At 37.6% G+C, this 26238-nt stretch overlaps 1 protein-coding gene across 7 annotated transcripts in view; it reads right to left on the bottom strand.

Annotated features, from left to right (window-relative positions):
* The window catches only part of LOC115210414 (cyclin-D-binding Myb-like transcription factor 1), a 145798-nt gene extending 128715 nt beyond the window's left edge, over positions 1 to 17083 (bottom strand). For 3 of the 7 annotated variants that reach the window (XM_036502148.1, XM_029779012.2, XM_036502150.1), the window contains exon 1: positions 16120 to 16268. The gene's annotated coding sequence lies outside the window, so the exon portion shown is untranslated. Of the gene's footprint in view, positions 1 to 12812; positions 12858 to 16119; positions 16270 to 16999 lie in introns of those variants that run through there. The other 4 variants (XM_036502149.1, XM_029779013.2, XM_036502146.1 and 1 more) reach the window with 3 other exon arrangements.
* Positions 17084 to 26238: the final 9155 nt, after the last annotated feature.

Below are 26238 nucleotides of genomic sequence, written 5' to 3'. Positions count from 1 at the left end.
TTGTTTGTTTTCAGGATGTCGTTCATTTTTGGATCTCTAGTTAGTAAAGGAAGATTTTGCACAATAGTGTTGAATGCCTCACTGTTTCTGGGGTTGTGTGTTGATATAAATAGTAATGTTTTGAGATGAGGTGTGATGTTATGTTTTGTTTTTCTTAGTGTTTTTATGTCTAATTGTTTGGCACATTTAATTCCCTCATTGATAAGTGAGGGTGAATATTGTCTTTCAGTAAGTGTAGCTTTGAGGTCTTGAAGACAAAGGTCCCAAGTTGTTCTATCAGACACTATTGTGCAAATCCTTTTTGCCAAATTGAAAGGGATATTTATTTTGATGTGTTTCGGGTGGCATGAGTTAAAGAGGAGATATTGTTTTGAATCAGTTGGTTTATAATAGATGTCAGTTATGATTTGATTGTTGATTTTTTTTATCATGATGTCTGAAAATGGGAGCTGTACTTTGTTATATTCCATTGTGAATTGAATGTTACAATTTATATCATTTAGTGTTGATTTGAAATCCAAAAGTTTGTCGATGTTCTTCCAAATGATAAAATAGTCATCCAGGTATCTTTTCCAATTTTCTCTTATGTAGAGGTAAAATGGGTAACCATATTTCTGAAGTGATACTTCATATCAGGTGAATTCAAAATAACCCATTATTAGGTCCGCAAGTACAGGGGCTGCTTTCATTCCCATCACAATTCCGCATTCTGATGATAGTAAATGTCATCAAATAGGAAATAATTGTTCTGAAGTATAAATTTTAAAGATTCAATAATAAATATCTGATTTATGTGTTCTAGGAGTACTTTTCCAACCAGAATTTAATTGCTTTTATTCCATAGTCATGGGGGTGTTGGTGTAAAGATTGATAACATCGAGGGTAACCAATATTGCCTCTTCATTAATTGTTTTTGGTAGGTGTTCTAGCATGTCTAAATCATCTCTAATGAAACTTTTGATGTATTTCAGCAAGAGTTTCAGTAGGATGTCTAGAAAATTGCTTAGGTGGTGGGTTTCACAGGCTGACCCATCTACAATGGGTCTTAAAGGTAAGTCTTCTGGCATTTGGATATTTATGTATTTGCCTGGTGATTGTTTGCAGGCTTCATTGATTATCTTGCTCTTGTGTAATTTTAGGAAGGCCATAAAAAAGACTGGGTTTACATTTGAAGTTCATGATGTATCGTAATCCGGGGTGAATAGGGACAATAACAGAGAAAAAATATTTTTGAACAATAAATTTGAGATGACTCAAAATTGTGCTTGTTTCTTTCTAGTTATTTTGTAGGTACATATATATGCCTTTCATTCAATGAGATTTAGAACAATAAATTTGAGATGACTCAAATTGTGCTTGTTTCTTTCTAGTTATTTTGTAGGTACATATATATGCCTTTCATTCAATGAGATCACTTTGATATTATCATCCTGCCGGTAGCCATGGCAACCAGAATTCCCAGTTTCATTTTTGTCACGAAAAGGCAAAATTGTCAGAACTTTCTTTCTGCAGGAGAGGTTGTACCAGCAAGGGTGCTCCAACCCGCTCAGTCTCTTGCAACAGGTTTCCAAACACACTGCACATGTCTGATTTCCCAGAAAATCCATTGTTATCCTTACCACCACCTATTTCTGCTTTCACCCCTATTTTGGTGTTTTGTAGGGGTGAATAGGGACACCATGCCGCGACAGTACAAACCAGTTCCTAGGAAGAAAAAATACGCCAACATAAATCCTGAGCAGCTAGAAGCCGCCAAAAGCGCCGTTGCCAATGGAATGACACTCAGAAAACCAGAAGAGGACTTCAAAATTCTTAAGAGTGTTCTTCATTGGCACATCAAGTTGGAGAAAAATATCAAGAAACACGGTGAACAGACTGTTTTATCTTCAGGTGAGGAGGAAAATGTTTTACAAAGGCTCATGCTGTGCACCTCTTGGGGCTATCTGATGGACACCTATGATTTGCAATTGATTGTTAAAGGTTACTTGGATCGTCGAGGTGTCGATATGAGAAGATTCAAAGGGAATATGCCTGGTGTAGATTGGGCTGAGTCATTTCTCATGAGACATAAAGACAGTTTAACCCTTTAGTGTTCAGATTAATTTGTCAAATATAATGCTTATATGTTCACATTAATTTTGACTTATTCAGGTTCAAGTGGGATGTTCACCATATTTGCTTGTAATTTTGTTAATTTTCTACATACAGATTTGAAACTTTGTAAATGGATGCATATATGCCAGTGGTTTATAGTTACATAATTTTAGCTGATCTTTCTGACTAAATTTGACTTTTATGGGCAGGTAAATTTCATTAACAGGTGTAAAAACAATAACATTATGAATAAACACTAAAACTCATATTCTTAATACATCTTACCCGTTTGATTTGTTACTAAAATTATCCTAAATGTCAACCGCCAACAATTTTATATTTTTCAAGATGAGGTACATTAATTTGAATTAATTAAAATACAGGTGTAATCAGTACAAGATTTTATTCTTTTTCTATATTTCATTTAAACGTGTTCATTGAAAATAAAGTACAAAACTCTTTTACTAGTCAATATACCATTGGCTATGTACTCTTATACAATTTAACGAATTCATTCACATAATCTATTATGTGAATGAATAAAAAAAATCTGATAAAAAAATCTCATTAACAAATGAGACAGAGGTGAATACAGGTGTGTAACATACTGAAAATTAATATGTATTTCTCACTTTCATATATTATTTATAATAAAATGAAAAGGAATATACAAAATTATATAGTTATGACCTATTTCTGTCATGAAACTGTGCAAAGCACCCTTTACACAAAGGCATTTTGCAAAAGGAACACATATACAAAATCTCAATCTGATACCTTTTTGCAGCAAACATTTTTTCCTTCCATTTATCTTTTCGACTTTATGAAAGTTGATATTTTCTCTGTTGACATCCACCTCAGTTAATTTTGCTTTTCTCCCAGTTCTGTGCTTTCTAGAAGAAAAGTCCTCATGTAACTGAGATGCGATGTCAACCTTAAATTTCAAGTGGTCTTAGTACTTTGGTGGTGGAGGTACCTTGTGGCTTTTTACATATAGAATATATGAATTTACTGTAGTTAAATTAACTAAAAACCACAAAATGTACCTCCACCATTTCTTCCCAGGTCGACCAACTGGGTAATATGTCCGATATTGGTTGGATTTATCAACCTCACCCATATATTTGTTATAACAAATATTCATTAAGGGTTTCACCTCAGTGCCAACACCAGGTTGTTCATTAGAAGACAGAAATAAAATCTGTCTTTTGTCTTTGAAAGCAATAACTAATAAATTTTCTGATTACATTTGTAAAATTTCCCCTTTTTTAAAATTTTGTTTTCATTTCACAGGGTAAACCTTTATAGTTTCCCATAACAGTACTGCACGTCTAAGTACTTACATGGGCAAGATTTTCTGCCAAAGCCACTGAAGAAAAAAACGGTCAATATAGAGGTGTTGGAACTGATGGTGAAATGGTTCAATAAGAGACCATACATTATGTCCCAATTTATGTGGTCTGTTTCATTATATTTTTTACCTATGTAAACATTGAAGTTTACGCAATATCCAGTCTCTGATTCACAAACTTCCCATACCCTGATCCTCCATTTAGTAGGTTTGGCAGGCATGTACTGCCGGAAATTAACTCTGCCCTTATAGCCTATCATGGCTTCATCTACACTGAAATCTTTCCCAGGTAGATATACAGTTTTATAATTACTAACAAGTAACTGGACATACTTTGTACAGGGGATCGTAGTTTCGGTCATTTTTGCTGGGGACATTAGCAGAATCAGTTAAATGCAAATTCTGAGATATTTTCGAATACCTCATCTTCAACATTATACTTGAGATCGCCATTACCTTATATCAGGACTCCAGTAGTTCCACAGTCGAGGAAGCTGTTTAACATCAAACATAATATTAATTGTGAAAAACACACTTATTTCCACAGTATAGGTTGGCTGCCATAGTGGCTCGTTTCTTCCGCAAATAGAAATTAAACATTGCACATATTTGTTTGTTTCCTCCGCAAAATTTTTTTGTATTTAATTTTTTTTCTACACGAACCTGTTTTCGGTTATGGAGAATACAAATCTGCAAAAAAATTGGCAAAAAATCGGCATTTTGAAATTACCCCACCCCGCCCCCTAAATTCTTCATTTTTAACCTTTTTTAGAATTTTTTTTTTCTCGAAATATGCAGAAAAATACAGAGATTATGATTCTGACAAAAATTTCCAAAAATTTTTGTAAATTATTTTTTTCACAAAATTTTTTTTTTGTCAAAATGTGCGGAAAAATACAGAGATTATAGTTCTGAAACAAATTTCCAAAATTTTTTTTATAGGGTTAGGGTGTTAGGGTTAGAGTTTTAGGGTTTGGAGGTTCGGGTTAGGGCTATGGGAGAAAGTGAAAATGAAGAAATTGTTGGGGAGGTGAGCAAAAAATTTCAAAATTCTGATTTTTTGCAATTTTCCAGAATCTTTGTATCCGAAAACATGGGTTTTTGGCAAAAAAAAATAAATAAATAAAAAAATAAAAAAAACAATAATTTGCGAGAAAATTGGGGTGGGGGGAAAAAAGTCTTTCCCTCTAATTTTGTCATGGATTGGCTGACTGAAAATTCTAAGATTTTTCACTTCTATTCCACTTTTATCAGCATTTGCTGTTTCATTAAATTATGTTACTCAAAATCTCAAAAGAATATATTTCTCCCTCGTATTTTATTCTTGACCACCCTAACTCTGGTCCCTCTCTCTGTCTGTCTGTCTGTCTCTATAACCACTTGCTTCTCTAACACTTCCCCCTCCTCCACCACCTCACCCTATATAAACTAGTTTTCTTGGATTCTGCTACTTCATTTTAATAATTCCGCCAAAAGAACACAACTCCAGATGGCCCGCCATCCCACCCCACCACCTGTACTGGAAGTTCCTATCCATTGACATCTTTTGGTTGTCTCCTATGAACACTTCTAAAGGCTTATCGCCATCCCGACCCCTACTTAGGGTTTATCTCCTATGTAGTGCATAAAAATGATGGTGTAGTGTATGCAGGTTGAAGACTATTTGTTTTATATATGAATTCTACCAGGGTCTCATGGGCCCACACCCTCAGGGTTGGCACGCTCAATGTGGGCACACTGAGAGGTAAGTCTGGTGAGATTGTCGAGATGCTTGAATGGAGACATATAGATCTGTGTTGTATCCAAGAAGTAAGGTGAAGAGCAGGCTCCACTAAGTTCCTCACAAGCAAAGAACATAGGTACAAGATTTTCTGAGCAGGGAACACTGATGGGGTCGGGCATGGGTATACTTCTTGCCAAGAGAAATAGATTGATAAGGTAATTGTAAATGTATGTATAAGTCAGAGTATGCGATAGAATACTTAAGATTAGATTAGTGCTACATCATGGGTTAGCAACCATTATCTCGGCCTATGCCCCTCAGCCGGGGCTACCTGGTGGACAGAAAGACTGCTTTTATGACATCCTCTTGCTGACTACCTCGTTGACAAATAACAGAGACCTTCTCTTTGTGGCTGGTGACTTCAATGGACATGTTGGACAACATGCAGGGAGCTTCCATGGCATACATGGAGGCTAGGGTTTTGGTTCCTGCAATGAGGGAACCAGGCTGCTGGATTTCTGTGATGGAAATGATTTTATGGTTTGCAATACTAACTTCAGGAAACCTGCCAGTCACCTAGTCACCTACCAATCTGGTAGACACACTAACCAAATTGATTATATCCTTGCCAGGAAAAGGGAAAGATGGCTGCTTATAAATGCCAAAACTTTCCCAGGCAAAAAATGTACCCCACAACATAGACTAGTAGTTAGTGACTTCAGGATCAGAGCTAAATGGATGCCCAGAAGATGACCAGCATGGAGGAGAAAGGTCTGGAAGTTTAAAGATCTTGCAAATGGACAAGATTTAGAGATGTATTACTCAAAGCTTTTGACAAAATAAAGGGGGATATAGCATCTCATGATGAGGAAAACAACTAGAGGTTTCTACGGGACAACATGTTGAGGGCCACAGACCAGATCTGTGCATGGTGTAAAGTCCCCTCTCGACCGATGGTAACGTGTTGGTGGAACAATGTTGTTGACAGGACTATTAGGGAAAAGAAACAGACTTGGAAGGACTGGAAGAATGGTAGCAGGGAATTGTATCAGACTGCCAGAAGGGAAGCTAGGAGACAGGTTTATTTAGCCAGAGGGGAAGCAGATAAGAAAAAATTTGCCAATGTTCTGCATGTTGAGGACCAAAGACTTCAAGTATTTCGTGTTGCAAGACAGTGTGCGCAAGAGAATCATGATGTTGTAGGAGAGAAATGTGTCTGCATGGATGATGGGTCACTTGCATTAAACGAGGCTGCAAAGAGTGAGGTTTGGAGACGCCACTATGAAAGGTTGCTAAATGAAGAGATGGACCAGCTATCCGAGTTGACAGTACCTTGGTAGATAAAGCAATTAAGGGTATGAAGACAGGGAAAGCCCCCAACCCATCAGGAATCACCGCAGAGATACTCAAAATATCTGGCGTTGTCGGCTTCAGCCTAGTCACCCGTATAGTCAACCAGGTGATACATGAAGGAGTCATACCCAATGACTGGTGTAGCAGCACCATAGTCAACTGTTACAAAGGTAAGGGTGATGCTTTAGATACAAATAATTACAGAAGTATCAAGTTGTTGGATCAGGTAATGAAGGTCACAGAGAGGGTCATAATCCAACTAATTAGGGAAAGAGTCAGTATAGATGAGATGCAGTCTAGGCTTGTGCCAGAGAAAAGCACCACTGTTGCTATATTTCTGGTAAAACAGCTGAAGGAGAAATACCTAGCCAAAGATAAACCTCAGAACCTGGCTTTCGTTGACATGGAAAAAGCCTTTGACAGGGTTCCCCGATCCCTTATCTGGTGGTCAATGAGGAAACTAGGGATAGATGAATGGTTAGTGAGAGAGGTGCAAGCCATGTACAGGGATGCTGTCAGTAAGGTGAGGGTTGGCAACAAGTACAGTGAAGAATTCCGGGTAGGGTTCACCAAGGATCAGTCCTCAGCCCCCTCTTATTCATCATAGTCCTCCAGGCAATAACAGAGGAATTCAAGACAGGATACCCCTTGGGTGCTCCTCTGTGCTGATGACCTTGCTCTAATTGCTGAGTCACTACCAGAACTAGAGGAAAAGTTTCAGGTGTGGAAGCAAGGATTAGAATCGAAGGGCATTAGAGTCAACCTAGCAAAAAAGTAGGAAGGCAGACAAACCACAAATCCCTTCAAGTAGATGGCCCAGCTTGATCTGTAGAAAAGGTGTAGGTAGAAGCTCCATAAGATGCATCCAGTGTAAGCTATGAACATCAAATGAAGGCTAACTGGGAAGAGAGTTTTTGTATGTGGCAAATGCTCAGGAGCAATAAACACTGAAAATATGCAGAGAACAGTTTCTGTCACATTCCAGGGAGAAAAACTAGAAGTAGTTGATAGCTTCCGTTATGTAAGTGATCAAGTCAGTAGCTGGTGTGGATGCTCTGAAAGTGTAGTTGCTAAAATAAAAATAGCCTGGGCAAAGTTCAGAGAGCTCCTACCTCTGCTGGTGACAAAGGGCCTCTCGCTCAGAGTAAAAGGTAGACTGTATGACACATGGGCCGTGACTGCTGAGGACATGCATAAGCTTGCAAGGAATGAAGCCAGTATGCTCCACTGGATGTGTAATGTCAGTGTGAATACACGACAGAGTGTAAGTGCCCTGAGAGAAAAGTTGGACTTAAGAAGCATCAGATGTGATGTGCAAGAGAGACGACTGCGCTGGTATGGTCATGTGCGAAAAAGTGTCACACCCTAGCAGTTGAGAGAACCTGTGGAAGAGGTAGACCCAGGAAGACCTGGGATGAGGTGGTGAAGCATGACCTTCGAACATTGAGCCTTACTGAGGCAATGACTAGTGACCGAGACCTTTGGAGATATGCTGTACTTGAGAAAACCCGACAAGCCAAGTGAGACCATAACCGGTGGCCTATGCCAGTGGTGTACAACCAGCCCACTTATGAGTACCCTTCATTCATTGGACAATAAACTTTGCTCGCGAAGACCTGTTGAGGCAAGTGAAATCAAAATCGCTGACATGGTCAATGACAGTACTGCTTGATTGGCAGTTCAGAGAGTGGAACATTAAAAGCACAATCCAAGCACGACCGTTGCCAAGGCCGCTGAATGGCTCCTGTGCTGGTGGCATGTAAAAAGCACAATTCAAGCATGATCATTGCCAACATTGCCTTACTGGCACATATGCCGGTCGCACGTGAAAAATAACATTCGAGCATGGTCATTGCCAGTGCCGCTGGACTGTCTTCCGTGCAGGTGACACATAAAAGTACCCACTACACTCTCAGAGTGGCTGGCATTAGGAAAGGCATTCAGCTGTAGAAACTTTGCCAGATCAGACTGCAACCTGGTGCAGCCTTCTGGCTCACCAGCCCTCAGTCAAACCATCAAACCCATGCCAGCATGGAAAGCAGACGTTAAATGACAATGATGATGATGACGACAAAAATATATAAATTTAATATGTATATAAATATATGAATGAAGTGTTTAATCTTTAAGAAGGAAATGAAGAAAGTGCAATAATAACGTTCACACTCACTAATGGTCGCTCTCAGTAACTGCCTTCAGCTTACGGAGTTCTTGTTTTTATAACTATTGAAAAGCAGCCAGAAGGATAGACATATTCTTGAGAACAAATGATCTCGTTGGAGCTCTGTTATCTCCATTGCAGCCCCTGGTGGCCTAGAAGAGGTTAGAAGGGTCAAGTGGCAAAGACATTATTCTGCTTAGCAAAGGCATTTGGGAGATGTATAACTGCTATCATTCACAGAAAAACTATTGTTTTACCATGAGAAAAGCACTGTTGAAGTGTTAAATGAAATTTGGCAATCATGGATCGAATCCCTGCTATGCCTGCATGATGCCACTACAAATATGTTATGGAATAAAAGATTTATCTACTGTCACGGAAAAAGTGTAACAATAAAAATTCAGAATTATCAGATTAATGGGCATTCCAAAGAAATGTATAGAAATGTGTGAATGAAGTCTAAGGTTTAAGATTCAAATCAAGAAAATGCAATAATAATGTTTAGAAGTTCAAAACTGAATAGTGAAATGCAGAATTAGGCCAGTTGATCATGAGAATCAAATATTGATTGCTTTACTAAAATCTGCAGGTGGTATGGGTTATTTCGCTTGGGTTGTTTAAATAAAATATTAGTAATATGTAGTAGATAGGATCCATTGGAGGTGCCCTATTATCGATTTTTCTCAAGAATCTAAGTGTGTCACAAAATTTCCTGACAGGAGTTCTACTCACGTGTCAAATAAAGTATAAAAGTGATATTGTCTGCAAAAATTAGAAATTGGACGCACAAAAAAATCAATATTCAAAGTTATCGAACATAAACAATGAAACGTAAAATATTTCTAAATTTGATGGCTCAATTAGTTTCATGAAAATGAATGAACTGTAAATAATCAGTAAATATTATGATTTGTAAAATAAGTATAAGTGATACAGGGTGTCCCAACTGAATGTGGTGTGGAAGTTTGGTTTAATTTTTTAAGAATTTTAAGCATTCAAAGTAGGAGTTCATTTTATTGGGAGACATTAAATACATTCTGGAATCAAAAATTTATGTACTGTCTTCGAAAAGTTTTAACTGGAAAAAATGGAAAATTATCCAAGTTATGGGCATTAAAAGTGTACATAGATCAAGAAAGTGCAATAATAAGGTTTAGCAGTTGAAAACTGTGAGTAGTGAAATGCAGAATTAGGTCCGCTGATCGTGAGAATCAAATATTGATCGCTTCACTTAAAACTAACAACAGTAAGTGGAGGTTATTTCCCTTGGGTGTTTAAAAAAATAGGTATATGAGGTAGATATAAAGATCCCTTCCAGGGGCCGTATTATTGATTTTTTTCAACAATCTAAATATGTCACAAGGTTTCCAGAGATGAGTTCTACTCACTTATCAAGTTTCATCAAAATCAATAAAACGATGTAGGAAGAGTTAGCTAACAACGCCACGTGTCAGGTGTCCCGGATGAACCAACTTCACGGCAGGAGGTGCAGATGAGGGCAGCTGCATCGAACTCTCTCATGCATCAGATGGCGTTTGCTAAAAAGCATCCGTGAGGTAAAATCGTGTAGCAAACCAAATGGCGGTGCCCCAGCATGGCCACAGCTCATTAGCTGAAACTGGAAAAATCAATCAAAAATCAATCAATCAAACAAACACACCGATTTTCCACATATGTAGTAGATATATATATATATATATATATATATATATATATATATATATATACGTGTGTGTGTGTGTGTATACATGTGTGTAGGTACAGGCGTAGTTGTGTGCTAAGAAGCTTGCTTCCCTCATTTGTATTATTGTTTTTCGACTCATGAAGAGGTTTACTGCCTCATAATCGCTTTCTTGTAAGAGGTTTGTTGCCTCAATTTATGAAGAACAATGTGTTTAGGTAAACAGCAATCAGTGGGCATTGCTGTTGCCCTCATTATTATCATATCGTCAATCATTTCATCTTATGTCCTTGTCCAGCCTACAGCTTCCTTTCTTTGTGGCCAATTGAATGAATAAAAGAAGCTTGCTTCCCAACCACATGGTTCCGGGTTCAGTCCCACTGCATGGTACTCTAAGCAAGTGTCTTCTATAATAGCCTCAGGCTGACCAAAGCCTTGTGAATGGATTTGGTAGGCAGAAACTGAAAGAAGTCCTTCGTATATGTGTGTCTGTGTTTGTTCCTCCATTACTGTTTGGCAACTGGTGTTGATATGTTTATGTCCCTGTAACATAGCAGTTTGGCAAAATAGACCGATAGAATAAGTACCAGGCTTAAAAAATAAATCCTAGAGTTGATTTGTTCAACTAAAAAACCTTTCAAGGCAATGCTCCAAAATGGCCAAAGTCAAATGACTGACATATCTGATGAGACTACAGTAGGAGTTGAAAGTGCTTAAATATGTGATTTGAATAAATATGTGATATGTAAATCAAAATATATTTTTTTATATACAACCATCCAGCATTCTGAATGCCTTTTTCTTTCATATATATTAAATCTGTACATCACCCCAATACTTCTAATAAATAAATAAATAAATAAATATATATATATATATAGGCATAGGAGTGACTGTGTGGTAAGTAGCTTGCTTACGAACCACATGGTTCCGGGTTCAGTCCCACTGCATGGCACCTTGGACAAGTGTCTTCTACTATAGCCTCGGGCCAACCAAAGCCTTGTGATTGGATTTGGTAGACGGAAACTGAAAGAAGCCCATCATATATATGTGTGTGTTTGTTCCCCCAACATTGCTTGACAACTGATGCTGGTGTGTTTACGTCCCCATAACTTAGCGGTTCAGCAAAAGAGACCGACAGAATAAGTACTAGGCTTACAAAGAATAAGTCCTAGGGTCAATTTGCTCGACTAAAGGTGGTGCTCCAGCATGGTCAGTCAAATGACTGAAACAAGTAAAAGAGTATAAAAAAAAAATACCAAATAGTAGTGAGACTGAACCTGAGACCATGTGATTGGAAAATGAGCCTCTTAACCATACAACCATATTTGCATCTTCTTCTCTGAAATTAAATATCTCTAACAAAATTGAAGTAAAAGAATGAGTTTTCCACCAGTATGATATTTTAAGCAGCAAATGTTTCCACCTTCAATCAACAGATTAATACCATTTCATTGTCACAATGTAGTATACATGAATAACCAATTCTAAGAAAACAGTGAAGGACAAAAAATGTTTATTCATCCAGTGAAGCAGACAAACTTGCTGATATTAACTCCAACTTCCATTCAACCTAATAGAATATGATTTTTACATAATGAAACATGCAGGGAATCCTTCATTAAAACAGGTGATAATGGTATCACTATGAATTTTTGAAAATATTTAAATGTAATTTCCACTGTACTTCTTGGAGAGAGCATCCAAAAAGAAATATTTTGATACCTCATTTGTGAAATTTGGGTAAATATTTTAGGAAATATGACAATTTGAATGGTCAGTAAAATTATCGAAATCTTGCCTAATTAGCCTAAATGAATAATTAGCTATATTTGTGATGTCATATCTTTGAAACTGAGGTGATAATCATCTTCAAATTACAGAAATTAATAGAGACCATGGTATAGTAGTTGCCTATTTCTTTTTGAGGTTTTTGAAAAGAAAACATTGGGGGTGGGCAGTTTTTTTTAATATTTATGTAAAGCCTATTTTGTCACAAACAATTTCAGTGTTTTCAGACCTAGTTAAATCCAAAATTTCAAGTCACAGAGACTTGAGTTTGGTGCATTTGTAGTAGGTATAGAACTAGATAAATTTGGAATATGACAACATTTCAATAAAATTTTAGTGGACTATTAAAAATAGCTATAAATGGCAGAGTTTCAAATCCAGACACCCACACAAATTGGATTCTCTCCCTGTTGATGGTGGATTTTTCCAATTTCTTTCTTTCTTCTTTGCAGTACTGTCTTGGAAATGATGGGGATAAGCTTTTTATGAAAATTTATGATTTTTTTCCAAACCTCACCCCACACAGAGGACCGATTTTGTTTGCACTATGCACTTAAAACTTAAAAACAATGGGAGCAGCCTTTACAGTAAAAAAAAAATTGGAAAATATTTTCAAACAAAAACACGAGTGATTTAAAGGAGATTTAGTTGTTTTTACCACATCCCACAGCTACCTGATACCTTTTCAGAATTGCATGTAGACCTAGATTAAAAAACAAAGAAAATGTGAAAACTAATTCCTTGCTTTAAGTATTAAAAACATAAATTAAAGACATTGACAACATCTGTAACTTATAGGAAACTCACTAGTAGGAGAAAGAGAAAAAAAACCCAAAACAAATATGTAACATTGACACAAATTATCCTAACTGTATCCAAAATCAGAAAGTAAAAATATCAGATCTGAAATTATATTCATTGCATGATATTTTTAGTGGTAGAATTTGACCAATATCTCTCAAAGAAAAACAAAAGTTACAAGTATATCTGCTAGCTTTGCCTAGCAGTCCACATGTTACGACACCAAGGAAATAAGCAACATTCTCAATACAACAATTTCCTGTTAAGTTTGGGCTCAAGAAAACTTATTGAACTCAATTTAGTGGATTTTTTTTTTTTAGTAGAAATATGTTTACTTCGTAATTAGTTCATCCATCTCTTGAAATTCTGGCTCAAACTCGATATTTGAAACCTTGGATTTGTGTTCCACTTGACCTCTCACTGCATGTGAATACGTCAGTTTGGTGAATATATCAGTATACCACTCTCTTTATTCACTTTGTATTTTTTTTTTTTGTCATACTGTGGCTAGATTTAGCAATGACTAAATTGAATCTGAAAAATTATTCTTTCTTATGATAAAAAATCGTGAAGAAAATGTCCTTTTCTAAGTGAAAATCAACAATTAAATTTTCTCTATTACATAACAATTATCAGACCCCATCAACATTTATATCAAAATAAAGTGAAAGCTTTCTCCTTCATGACAGTATAATTTTTAACACAACTCAAGTTATAATGTTCAAGCACACTGAACTAGAATGAAGGCTACCATTCAGTGGTAAAAAAAAAAACAAACAGGATAAACTTTGTAAATGCAAAGGATGTTTCAGGGAATCTGACATATTTAAGTCAGATTTTAATTGAAACTATATGAGAAGAAAGTTCACATCCAGAAATTTCAAATGATATATAACTTTCCACAGAAACTATTTATTTTGACAAAAAAATAATCAAACAAAACATGTGTTTTTGCATGTTCAAACTGTTCTTGTCTCCACTGTATGGCATTCTATGATGATACTTAATATGAAACAAGTTTTAAAAAATTCTTTTTCTATAACCTTGTATGATAATGGGTTATAGTTTTTCATTTACTTTGCCCTGCAAATAATAAACATTTCCAATCTAGCCCACCTCCAAAAAAGTCTGCTGACCTCTGCAACAGATCAGTAAAATGCTATAGGAAGGTTTAAAATGGGTAAGATTGCAAGATATTAGTAAAATTCCATAAAATACAAGCTAACATAAAAGTACAAAAAAAATTTTATTTGCTTATTTATTTAGTGGGTGTATGCATATTTTCCCATGAGCCTGAGCAGGGTGGAGCAATTTACAGTTGGATGCCATTTCTAGAGTAAACTGTAGATTAAGAGTTGAATATGTTAGAGAAACTGAAGGCAAAAGTCTGAATTCATGTCATCATTGTTTCTGCACCAACACTTCAAAGTTCAGTTGAATCTCGAACAACTGGTTCCTCCAGTTTACATAAGTTACCACAAAATAAGCAATACTATCTTTTACTGGTTTCAGTCATTTGACTGCGGCCACACTGAGGCATCGCCATGAAGGGTTTTACCAAGTACTTATTCTATCAGTCACTTTAGCCGAACCACTAAGTTATGGGGATGCAAACACAACAACACCAGTTGTCAAGTGGTGGAGGTGGGGGACAGACACAAAGATACACATACACGTGTGTGTATACACACATAATATATATATATATATATACACACACACACACGAAAAGCTTCTTTCAGTTTCCGTCGACCAAATCCACTTACAATGATTTGGTCGGCCCGAAGCTATAGTAGACGACACTTGCCCAGGGTGCCACCCGGAACCATGTCGTTGAGAAGCAAGCTTTTTACCATGCAGCCACGCTTAATAATTGGGGGAAAACTGAATGTAAATACCATTAATATTAGAATATGAAATAACTTGTTAGTCATCAGTAATTATTTAAGTTTTTTTTTTTCCTATTGCCCAATTCACTAAATTCTTAAAATCAATACCGTATATCAATAGGTAACTTTTTCATGGAATTCTTAATTCGGTAAATATGATCTAAGCTCAGAAGTTTTAAAAAATGAAAGAGGATTAGAGAAATTTACCGTTACACTGAAGACGTTTATAGTAACAGAAATAAGTTCAGCGGTAAACACTGTTGCAAGTAACTCGTCTTAAATATATATAAGAAACGATGACAGTAAAGTGTACTAAAAGAAAGTCGACACTCCCGTAATTCTGAAGAAGAATCTACGGTACAGAAATGGAATAAGAGACGAGTTTTCACAAAATGTTATCTCCACTCAAAACAAAGCATTCTAAAAGTGCTCAAGTTGTAAGCGAAAATATTTTCGAAGCTAAAAAAAAGAATGTTCTAAAAAATTTATTCAGTTGAGATCAATTGCATCACAGGTTCTTTTTCTTCTAACATCCCTAGATAATTCCATAACATGGACTTGAAACCTATCTGTAAACTTATAGAAAGTAAGGGAAGATCATCAATTACAGAGGAACTAAAGACACCTTTACCATTGCGACACAGCAAATGAACTACACTATCTTAACACCAGCAGTCTGTTATCAACATAAGTGTACTAAATATAAAGGTGAATGCAATCAGAATCAATGAGGGCGTATTTCTAGGTTAAAGGTTAGCAATGGCGTGAAAATTAAAATAAGAATGGAAGAATATACATATGTAGGTACACATATCCAAACGTAGTTCACACGATAGAGTAGATTCTTTTGACAGCATCAAAAATAGCAAAGCGTGGGAAAATATAAACAATTTTCAAGAAAGGATATTAAATATATCAAAGCTGAATGAATAATATTCACTTATACATTAATCAATAACTTGATTTTAACTTAATGTTCAAAAGTAAACAACAGGACTTGATAATTAATTTGTTTGGAAAAGGAGGGAAGAATTGCAATGAGATTGCAGTGAAACATCAAGCACGACAAAGTTTAAATGAGATCCTAATATTAACACCATTACTTCCATTTCGTCAAATACTGCTCGCACAGTTACACAAGCGCCATTTTGTAGCAACAAAGTATTATATCGTGATCGCAGTGTCGTACATTGATGTACAAGACACAACGCAGCACAAAACATCAGCAAGAAAACTCAACATATGTGGCGGTAGATACAACCACGTGTGACCAACCTTGTGATGTTATTTTCGTCCGGGTGATTCGTGAAGAACCAGGATGAGTAGAGACCAGGATGGAAAAGAAGCCTGCTACAGGGCAAATTCGTAGAGAACATGCTGCGCATGTTGCCAGGCGGAAAGGGAGGCTACTTTTGCAGTAAATAGATATAATGACAAATTTTTAAAGAGAACAAATATTCTGATTCTTGGCATTTTTGCATAGTTTCTTTCTTATATATATATATATATATATCCATGTATAAATTATCAGTTACTTGTTCAGTATATCACTGGTTATGGCATATAACTAGTAAGAATGTTACCGTTTAATGGACTAGATAATATCGCTAGGTATAACAATCAGCCCGAAATAGATGGTTTTATACACATACATACATATTAGATATTGATGTATACATATAAATTCGACATGGGCGATTCTTGTGTATATATATATATATATATATATATTTATATACATATATATTTATCATTCATTTTATACTTTTTGAGATTTAGTTATAAGTTATATATATTTTTTTAATTATATATATATTGGTTATTTATTGGTTTATGTCTATCAGTGTTTGAGTTGCATAATAGTGGTTTTATCTCTAATTTATATTTATTTATATATATATATATATATATATATATATATATACACACACACATGATTCTAATACGGACATTCGGACTTTGCAAGTACATCTATGTATTTATATTTATGTTTATATATTTATGAATTTTTATAGTTATAAATCTTCGTATGTATTAGTGTTTAGAAATTCTTATAAATTTTTATCATACCTCATATGTGAACGCATTTACGTATATTGAATACTGTGGAGAATTTCGATAATTTGAAATGGATTGAATGAATATACACACCAACCTTTGAAATTTGTTTCTCTCCTTAATTTTATATTCCTGAAGCTCCATTTGAATGCTAATTGGTTGAGCTGTATAAAGTTGATAACTATACCATTTATTTCTTCATTATATATATATATATATATATATATATATATATATATATATATATATATATATATATATATATATACACACAGATATGTACTTGCATAGCAAGTTACCTGATCTGAGCTCGTGTACTGGAACGAAAACAATTGCAGTACGGAATTTTGTCAGTGAACAGGTCGCAGCCTCAAACCAACGAAAATATTTTGACGAATTAAATTTAAAAGTTGAAGTGAATCTAACAGTTTCTGTGTGTTATAAATGGCTTATAAACATCTTCCACGCTGCAATTGTTTATATATATATTGTTTTAGTCATTTGACTGCAGTCATGCTGGAATACGACCTTGAAGGGTTTTAGTTCGAATAACTCGAACCTAGGACTAAGTTTTTCATTTTTTAAAGCCTGTATTTATTCCATCAGTGTATTTTTGCCTAATTGGTAGCTTACGGGGATGTAAACAACCCAACACCAATTGTCAAGCAGTGGTGAGGGAGACACACATATATTCACACACAAGAGGCTTCTTTCAATTTCCATCTCCCAAATCCACTCACAAGACCTTGGACAGGTTGAGGCTATAGTAGAAGGCATTTGCCCAAGATACCATGCAGTGGGACTGAACCCAGAATGATGTGGGTGGGAAGAAAGCTTTTTACTACACAGCCATGTGTGTGTATATGTATGTAAATGTCTCTGAAACTATAAAGTCAGAGCACTGTCTTTTTTTTTCTGGTGAACTATACTACCCAAATTCATGAAACTCACCTCTAGGTAGGAAATGTAATAGAAAGCATTGCAATATTCAAATTTATTGGAATCCAAAATAAATTAGATAATAATTAAAAAAACATGCAAAGCCAGAAACACCCTATTCAAAACTATAACGCCAGGTTGAATAATGTTGCAAAAATGAATCAAAACAGGGAAATTGTGATATATGTCAATGCCATTCTCATGCAATACATCAAAGTAATGTGATATATAAAATATGTGTCACAATTGGTTTATTCTGGGACATGCCAACCCCAAGCAAATTTTAAACAATTGATAACGTTTCAAGAAAAGTAGCAATGAAATATGGAGATCAATGTTCATGTATGTGTGCAGATGAAAAAGAATGTTAATACTCGCGGGAGAGAAGGTGGCTGTTTCTATAAATGTGCGTGTGTAGAGATAGAGAGAGAGAGAGAGAGAGAAAGAGGAATTAAGTGTGGTTGTCAAAAATCTGGTTAAAGAATAGAGTAAGAGAGAACTCTTGGTCAGTTGTTAGCATCAAATTGTACAGACTTCTCTTGCTGTTTTATGAAGTGTCTGTGAGATGAGATGAATCATCCAAGGTCAGCCACTATATTTCATATGTTATCATAGAGAACACTATTTTTTCTCTCAGTCCATGAAAATTTCCTGGCACCGACTACTTTTTTTTTTCTTGAGACCATCTGGTTTTTCAATGGCCATTTGGTTTTTTTACAATAAAGCCAAGAATGTTTTTAAATGACTACCTGATTATTTTCAGTTGAAGGAACACTTCTGAGTATTACAATTTATGTGTGAGAGTGAAGCAGAAATTTTTAGTTTCAAATCCTGGTTGGGTTATTGCTGGAGGTGTTTCATTATGCACAAGGAAGACTAATTAGTATCAATACCTAACAATTTTTCCTACAAGCCAGAATGATTATCGCAAATAAAATTCTTCCAGATTTCTGAAAAGCTCATTCATAATTTCAAACTAGCCAGGATGCCAGAACAATATTAATAAACTAGGACAGTGCTAGTCAAACCAGACCATATGGTAACCTTATATATATATCACACACACACAGCTGCATCCTAGTTACATGAGAAAAGCCATTGCCAAGAAGACTTACTGAAATGATTCATGATTGTTGCCATGTGATACCCTTATATGACTTTTAAGCCTGGCCAAACTTTTACACATTTTATTACATACTAGACAACTGTGCTGACTGGCAGGAGAAGCAGGTGCCACCATATGCACTCTCTTAACATATCTTTTTAGACCTCCAACTGAGAGACACACCCTTCCACATTTTACACATGTTTTGTAATGAATTTTAATAGCCACATCATTGTTTATCATGGGATGATTTCTATGAGAATTTTGATGGCTCACCAGGCCTGCATGACTCAAACACCTCCGCCCACATACCACACATAAAAAGCAACACTCTCTCACTTTCCACAAGTTCCCCCCTCCTAATTCTCTCATACTTCACTCTCTCCCTCTCAAACTTTGAACAACTATCATGCACTATCTTCCTCCATCCATCACCGTCTTGTGCCTCTCTCTTCCAATTATCAGCTGCAATTCCTGTCTGAATTAGAGCATTTTTAAGGCCATTCTTAGTTTTGGTTTATGTGCTGGTCTCCTGCTTGCTTGGACAGTCACTCATCACTCATCTTTATCCCCCCCCCCACACCTCAAACATCTTTGCAAAATCATTAACTCTATATTTCTACTAATTTTTACAATTAAAACTATTCTGCAGAGACCTGAATAAGTGGAAATCCGAAGGAGCAATATCTGGTGAATATGGAGGGTGGGGTAACACATCCCAGCTGAGCTGTAGCAATTTTTGTCTGGTTCCCAAAGAAACGTGCGGTCTTGCATTATCATGCTGGAAAACAACACCCTTCCTGCTGGCCAATTCTGGACGTTTCTCTTGAATTGCTGCTTTTAACTCGTCCAGTTGTGTGCAGTATTTCTCAGAATTAATTGTCTGGTTACTTGCAAGAAGCTCATAGTACAGAATTCCTTTCCAATCCCACCAGACACAAAGCAAGTCTTTTTGAGGATAAAGAATGGCTAAGGGTGGCTCATGTTGCTTACTCCAGGATCGCTTTCTCTGAACATTTCGGTAGATAATCCATTTCTCATTACGTGTCATTACGTGCTTTAAAAAAGGCACGTCTTCATTCTATTTATAAAGTGAATCACAGATGGAAATGCAATCCAAAAGATTCTTCTCACTCAACTCATGTGGTACCCAAATATCAAAGTGATTTGTGTACCCAAGCTTTACCAGGTGCTCATGAACAACGGATTTTGCCAATTCTCGGGTTTTGCAATGTGAGTTATTCTCAATTAATGACTCGATTTGGTCATCATCAGTAGTGAATGGTCTGCCTGATCGCTCTTTATCAATAAGGCTACAATCTCCAGCTTGGAACCTTGTGAACCATTTCTGTACAGTTCTTTCGGATAAAGAAACACCACCATAAACTGTGCATATTTCTTTGGTTGCTTGTGAGGCATTTTTCCCTTTATGGAAAAAGAAAAGCAACAATTGCCGAAAATGAACTTTCTTATCTTCCATTTTAAAGGATTACAGAATTAACACAGGTTATAGGAACATAAACTGTCTTCCACAAAAAGATAGCTTAAACTGTGCTCTAAATGGAGGTGTAGTCAAATCGTATTTTATGGACTCAACCATGTTCTAAAATAAGTCGAAAGGTAAGCTACTATAAATCGGCACAAACTTTCTGGTCAATCCAATAATATTGTTAAATTTTATTTAATTATTTATTGTTAAAACACATATTTTTCTATATTTATTTGTTAATTATTATAAGTTAAGATATGTACATTTATTTTATTATTATTTTTATTATTATTGTTATTACTTTAGACCTGATGAATGACTATATTTTTAAATAGAATTAATTTTAGATCAATTTAATTTTAAACCAAATTGATTTTATTATTATTATTATTGATTTAAAAATATAGCCACGAAATGTGCGTAGTCTATTTATTATTTATTGTTTATATACTTTTTTGATTTTTAGAATAATGGTTTTTATAGTATATTTAATTATTTCTAAATGGTGTGAATAACGTCTTTCACTATTGTAATTTCTTAATATAGGTTTTTCTCTAAATATATTATATTTTGTGAAATTTGATTTAGAATTGCTAAATTGAATTTTTTTCTGTAAGTTTGGATCTCTGTATAGAGCCTGTACAGCCCTTATTAGCCATTCGTCAATCTCCAGTTTCCGCAACGACCACCAGATAAGGGTTCGGGGAACTCTGTCAAAGGCTTTCTCCAAGTCCACAAAAGCTATGTAGAGGGGTTTATCTTTAGCTAGGTACTTCTCCTGCAGTTGTCGGACCAGGAATATAGCATCAGTGGTGCTTCTACTCAGCACAAAACCGAACTACATCTCATCTAAGCAAATTCTCTCCCTAATGAGATGGGTTATGACCCTCTCTGTGACCTTCATCACCTGATCCAACAGTTTAATACCCCTGTAGATATTTCTATCTAGAGCATCACCCTTACCCTTGTAGCAGTTGACTATGGTGCTGCTATGCCAGTCATTGGGTATGACTCCATTATGAACTACCTGGTTAACAATACGGGTGACTAGGCCATAGCTCACATAACCAGCTGTTTTAAGCATCTCAGCAGTGATACCTGATGGGCCGGGGGCTTTACCTGGTTTCATATCCTTAATTGCCTTAACTACAAGGGAGATGTCTATTTGGGTAGCTGGTCCCTCTACTGGGTCAACATTTGGCAGGCTCTCCTCCTCCCATTCATTCTCCACATTCAGCAGTCTTTCATAATGGCTTCTCCAAGCCTCTTTCTTTTCACCAACATTAAAAGCAAGTGCCCCATCATCCATGCGGACACATTTCTCTCCTGTAACATCACTATTTTCTCTCACACACTATCTAGCAATACGAAATACCTCAGTTCTTTGGTCCTCACGTCGCTGGACATTGGCAAACTTCTTTTCTGCTATATCTTTGGCTATGTATACCTGCCGCCCGGCCTCCCTTTTGGCTACTTGGTACGGTTCCCTGCTACCCCCATCCCTCCAGGCTCTCCAGGCCTGTTTCTTTGAACTAATGGCTTTGTCTACTGCACTATTCCACCACCACGTAACTCTAGGTCTGGAAGGAACTTTGCACCATCCACAGACTTAGTCTGTGGCACTCAGCAAGCTGTCCCATAGGAATTTCCAGCTACCTTCTATGTCCAACGTCTGTAGCTCCTCCTCCCTCTCATCAAATTTCTTGATGAGGATGTCCCTAAATCTCTGACCATGTGAAGGGTTCTTTAGCTTCCAAATCCTTCTTTTCTGGATTGGTCTGTTTCTTGGAGTCCTTCTGGCCTCAAGCCTAAAGTCACTAATTATTAGCCTATGCTGAGGGATACACTCTTCATCCGGGAGGGTCTTTGTATTTAAGAGCAACCCTGCATCCTGCTGTCTGGTGAGGATGAAGACTTTATACCTATGTGCCTTGCCTGTGAGGACCCTAGCTGAAGCACCTCTCCACCTTACCTCTTGTATGCAGCATACATCAACCCGTCTTCTCTCAAGCATCTCTACAATCTCACTAGACCTACCTTTCAGTGTACCAACATTGACAGTGCCAACTCTGAAAACTGGGAAGGAGATGTGGGGGGAGGGGTGCAATTTGGCACCTGAAAAGAAGAGGGTTGTTGTGGTGGCGGTGATCGATTTTTAGGCATTTTCGTCTGATCTCTCTTCTGACCTGACAACATTCAATCATTTAGGCATGTTAAGGTTCTGGCCCCTGCGGTAGGCAGGGTCAGGTATTAGCAGCATTGTAAGCACAAGCATTAAAGTCATTGATGCTGTAGATGTAAGCTCTGTGGTAGAAATACTGAAATTCTAGGTGTTAGTAGTATTCTAAGCAAGCATTATAGTCATTGAGCGACGTGGTTTAAGCAGTGTAGCAGAAACATGGATATTCTAGAGATGGGGTGGGGGTGGGGTTCTAGCAGGGAGAAGAGAGAGTGAGGGGGATGGGGAGAGGGTGCAGGTAATATAGGAGAGCACCAGTGGGGAGGGGTGTTAGGAGAAATGAGGACAGGTTCTAGACAAAATTGAACGTAGGATATCATGAGAGGGGTAATACATGGTGAAATAGCGTATTGAAGAGGGGGGTTCGAGAAGGGATATCCGGTATAGATGGAAAAAATATAGAGAGATATCCGGTATTGGTGGTGGGGGTGGGCAAGGGCGGGTGCACCGCGAATGGCGAAGTTTGATTCAGGGGAGAGTGAAAACTTGAACGGGCAAATTATCGTAGAGGGCGAAGAACAGACAAAGTAACATGGAGAAAGGGAGAAATTATCAGCACATAAAAATGAAAGGATATTTTGGGAAGACGATGCCAACTGCTTAGCTCACGTAAAGAAACAAGCATGGTTCCTCGATCCCTTATCTGGTGGTTGATGTGGAAACTGGAGATTGACGAATGGCTAATAAGGGCTGTACAGGCTCTATACAGAGAGGCTGTCAGCAAGGTTAGGATTGGCAACGAATATAGTGAAGAATTCCGGGTAGAAGTAGGTGTACACCAGGGCTCAGCCCTCAGTCCCCTTTTATTCATCATAGTCCTCCAGGCAATAACAGAGGAATTCAAAACAGGTTGCCCCTGGGAGCTCCTCTATGCTGATGACCTGGCCCTCATAGCAGAATCACTACCAGAACTAAAAAAGAAATTTCGGGTGTGGAAACAAGGGTTAGAATTAAAGGGCCTTAGAGTAAATGTAGCGAAGACCAAAGTTATAGTATGCAGAAAGGCGAACTCAGCACACACCCCATCGGGCAGGTGGCCCTGCTCGAGCTGTAGGAAAGGTGTAGGTAGAAACTCCATAAGATGCACCCAGTGTAAGCTATGGACGCATAAGAGGTGCAGCAACATCAAAGGGAAATTAACTGATAAGATAGCTTTCATGTGCGGCAGATGCACAGGGACAATAGACACCACAAATACTCAGAAAACAGATTCCATCACACTCCAGGGGGAGAAACTAGAAGTAGTTGATAGTTTCCGCTACCTGGGTGACCAAGTTAGTAGTGGGGGTGGATGCTCAGAGAGTGTCACCACTAGAATACGAATAGCCTGGGCAAAGTTTATAAAGCTCCTACCCCTACTGGCGACAAAGGGTCTCTCACTCAGAGTGAAAGGTAGATTGTATGATGCATGTGTGCGAACTGCCATGCTTCACGGTAGTGAAATATGGGCTGTGACTGCAGAGGACATGCGTAGGCTTGAAAGAAATGAAGCTAGCATGATCCGCTGGATGGGTAATGTCAGTGTGAATGCACGACAGAGTGTAAGCACCCTGAGAGAAATGCTAGGCATAAGAAGCATCAGATGCAGTGTGCAAGAGCGACGCTTGCGATGGTATGGTCATGTACTGCGGATGGATGAGGAGAGATGTGTGAAGAAGTGCCACTCCCGAACAGTTGACGGAATCAGGGGGAGAGGTAGACCCAGGAAGACATGGGATGAGGTAGTCAAGCATGACCTCAGAGCGTTGGGCCTCACTGAGGCAATGGCGAAGGACCGAGATCTCTGGAGATGTGCCGTGACTACTAAGACCCGGGATGCTTCCGGCACCAGTTCCGCATACCCCCTGCCCATTCAAAGTACCTTGGATCCCGGAACATCTCGCTGTGCTTTAGGAGACCTGTTGAGTCAAGTGCATGTACATGAACATTGAACCAAATATCAATGGAAACTGTAGTTGTGATACCTGTGCCGGTGACACATAAAAAGCACCATCCGAACGTGGCCGTTGCCAGTGCCGCCTCGACTGGCTTCTGTGCCAGTGGCACATAAAAAGCACCATCCGAACGTGACTGATGCCAACCCTGCCTCGAATGGCTTCTGTGCTGGTGGCACATAAAAAGCACCATCCGAACGTGGCCGATGCCAGCACCGCCTCAACTGGCTTCTGTGCCGGTGGCACATAAAAAGTACCATCCGAACGTGGCCAATGCCAGCACCGCCTCGACTGGCTTCTGTGTCGGTGGCACATAAAAAGCACCAACCGATCGTGGCCGATGCCAAACCCCTCTGGCACCTGTGCAGGTGGCACATAAAAAGCACCCACTACACTCGCGGAGTGGTTGGCATTAGGAAGGGCATCCAGCTGTAGAAACATTGCCAGATCAGACTGGAGCCTGGAGCAGCCCCTGGCTCCCCAGACCCCGGTCGAACCGTCCAACCCGTGCTAGCACAGAAAACGGACGTTAAACGATGATGATGATGATGATGATGATTCCCTAGTATTATTATTATTATTATTATTATTATTATTATATATATATATATATATATATAAAAATAGTAATGCAATACAAGAGTATTGCTTTCCAGTAAAGAATAGCCCGTGAGGGAAAATTATACATAGAAGTAAATATATGGTACAATGAAGTACCGATATTTACTGGAAAATAGCGAACGTAATAAATACGACGCTAATGTATAACTTCACCGCGTATGTACTAGCAAAAATGCGTGTGTGCAACAAACTTGAAAAAAATTGTCTTACCTCCAGGGAGAACATCTGAAAGATGAAATACCAAGAAAGGGATAATGTGGTACCGGTTTCAGATTTTTCAAGATATGTCTGCACACATATACTTGATTTATCTTCATCAGCCAACATATACCTCGACAACATTTCAAATGTTGCTGCATCAATGCCATTACACTCGACTGAAACGCCAAAACACTGACAGAACGAGAACAGTGAAGAAGTTTCAATAAAAATAGTAATGCAATACGAGAGTATTGCTTTCCAGTGAAGAATAGCCCGTGAGGGAAAATTATACATAGAAGTAAATATATGGTACAACGAAGTACCGATATTTACTGGGAAATAGCGAATGTAATAAATACGACGCTAATGTATAGCTTCACCACGTATGTACTAGCAAAAATGCGTGTGTGAAACAAACTTGAAAAAAATTGTCTTACCTCCAGGAAGAACATCTGAAAGATGAACTACCTATATATGTGTGTATATATATATAAGACGGTAAAAGAGAGAAAACAGAAAGCTTCTGACAATGTGGAAACCTTTATATTTCAGGCACAAAGGCCCAGCTTCAGTAGAAAAGTTAACCTCAACTCTAACCCTAACCTCCTTTTTTGAAGAATTGTAATCTCTTATGTTTAAAGAATATACCCTAACTTCAAGAAACCTATTACCAATCCAACCATACGACAGGCACCCATGCCAACCCCCTTTGCTTGCGAAGACATGTTGGGGCAAGCGAAATCGAAATCGAATTGAACCAATTCGTACGTAAAAAGCACTATCCGACTCGTGGCCGATGCCAGCGCCG

The sequence above is a fragment of the Octopus sinensis genome, linkage group LG4 (assembly GCF_006345805.1).
Source record: "Octopus sinensis linkage group LG4, ASM634580v1, whole genome shotgun sequence".
NCBI lineage: Eukaryota > Metazoa > Mollusca > Cephalopoda > Octopoda > Octopodidae > Octopus > Octopus sinensis.
The sequence above is the reverse complement of the archived record's forward strand: the minus strand, read 5'-3'. Positions and strand labels throughout refer to the sequence as shown.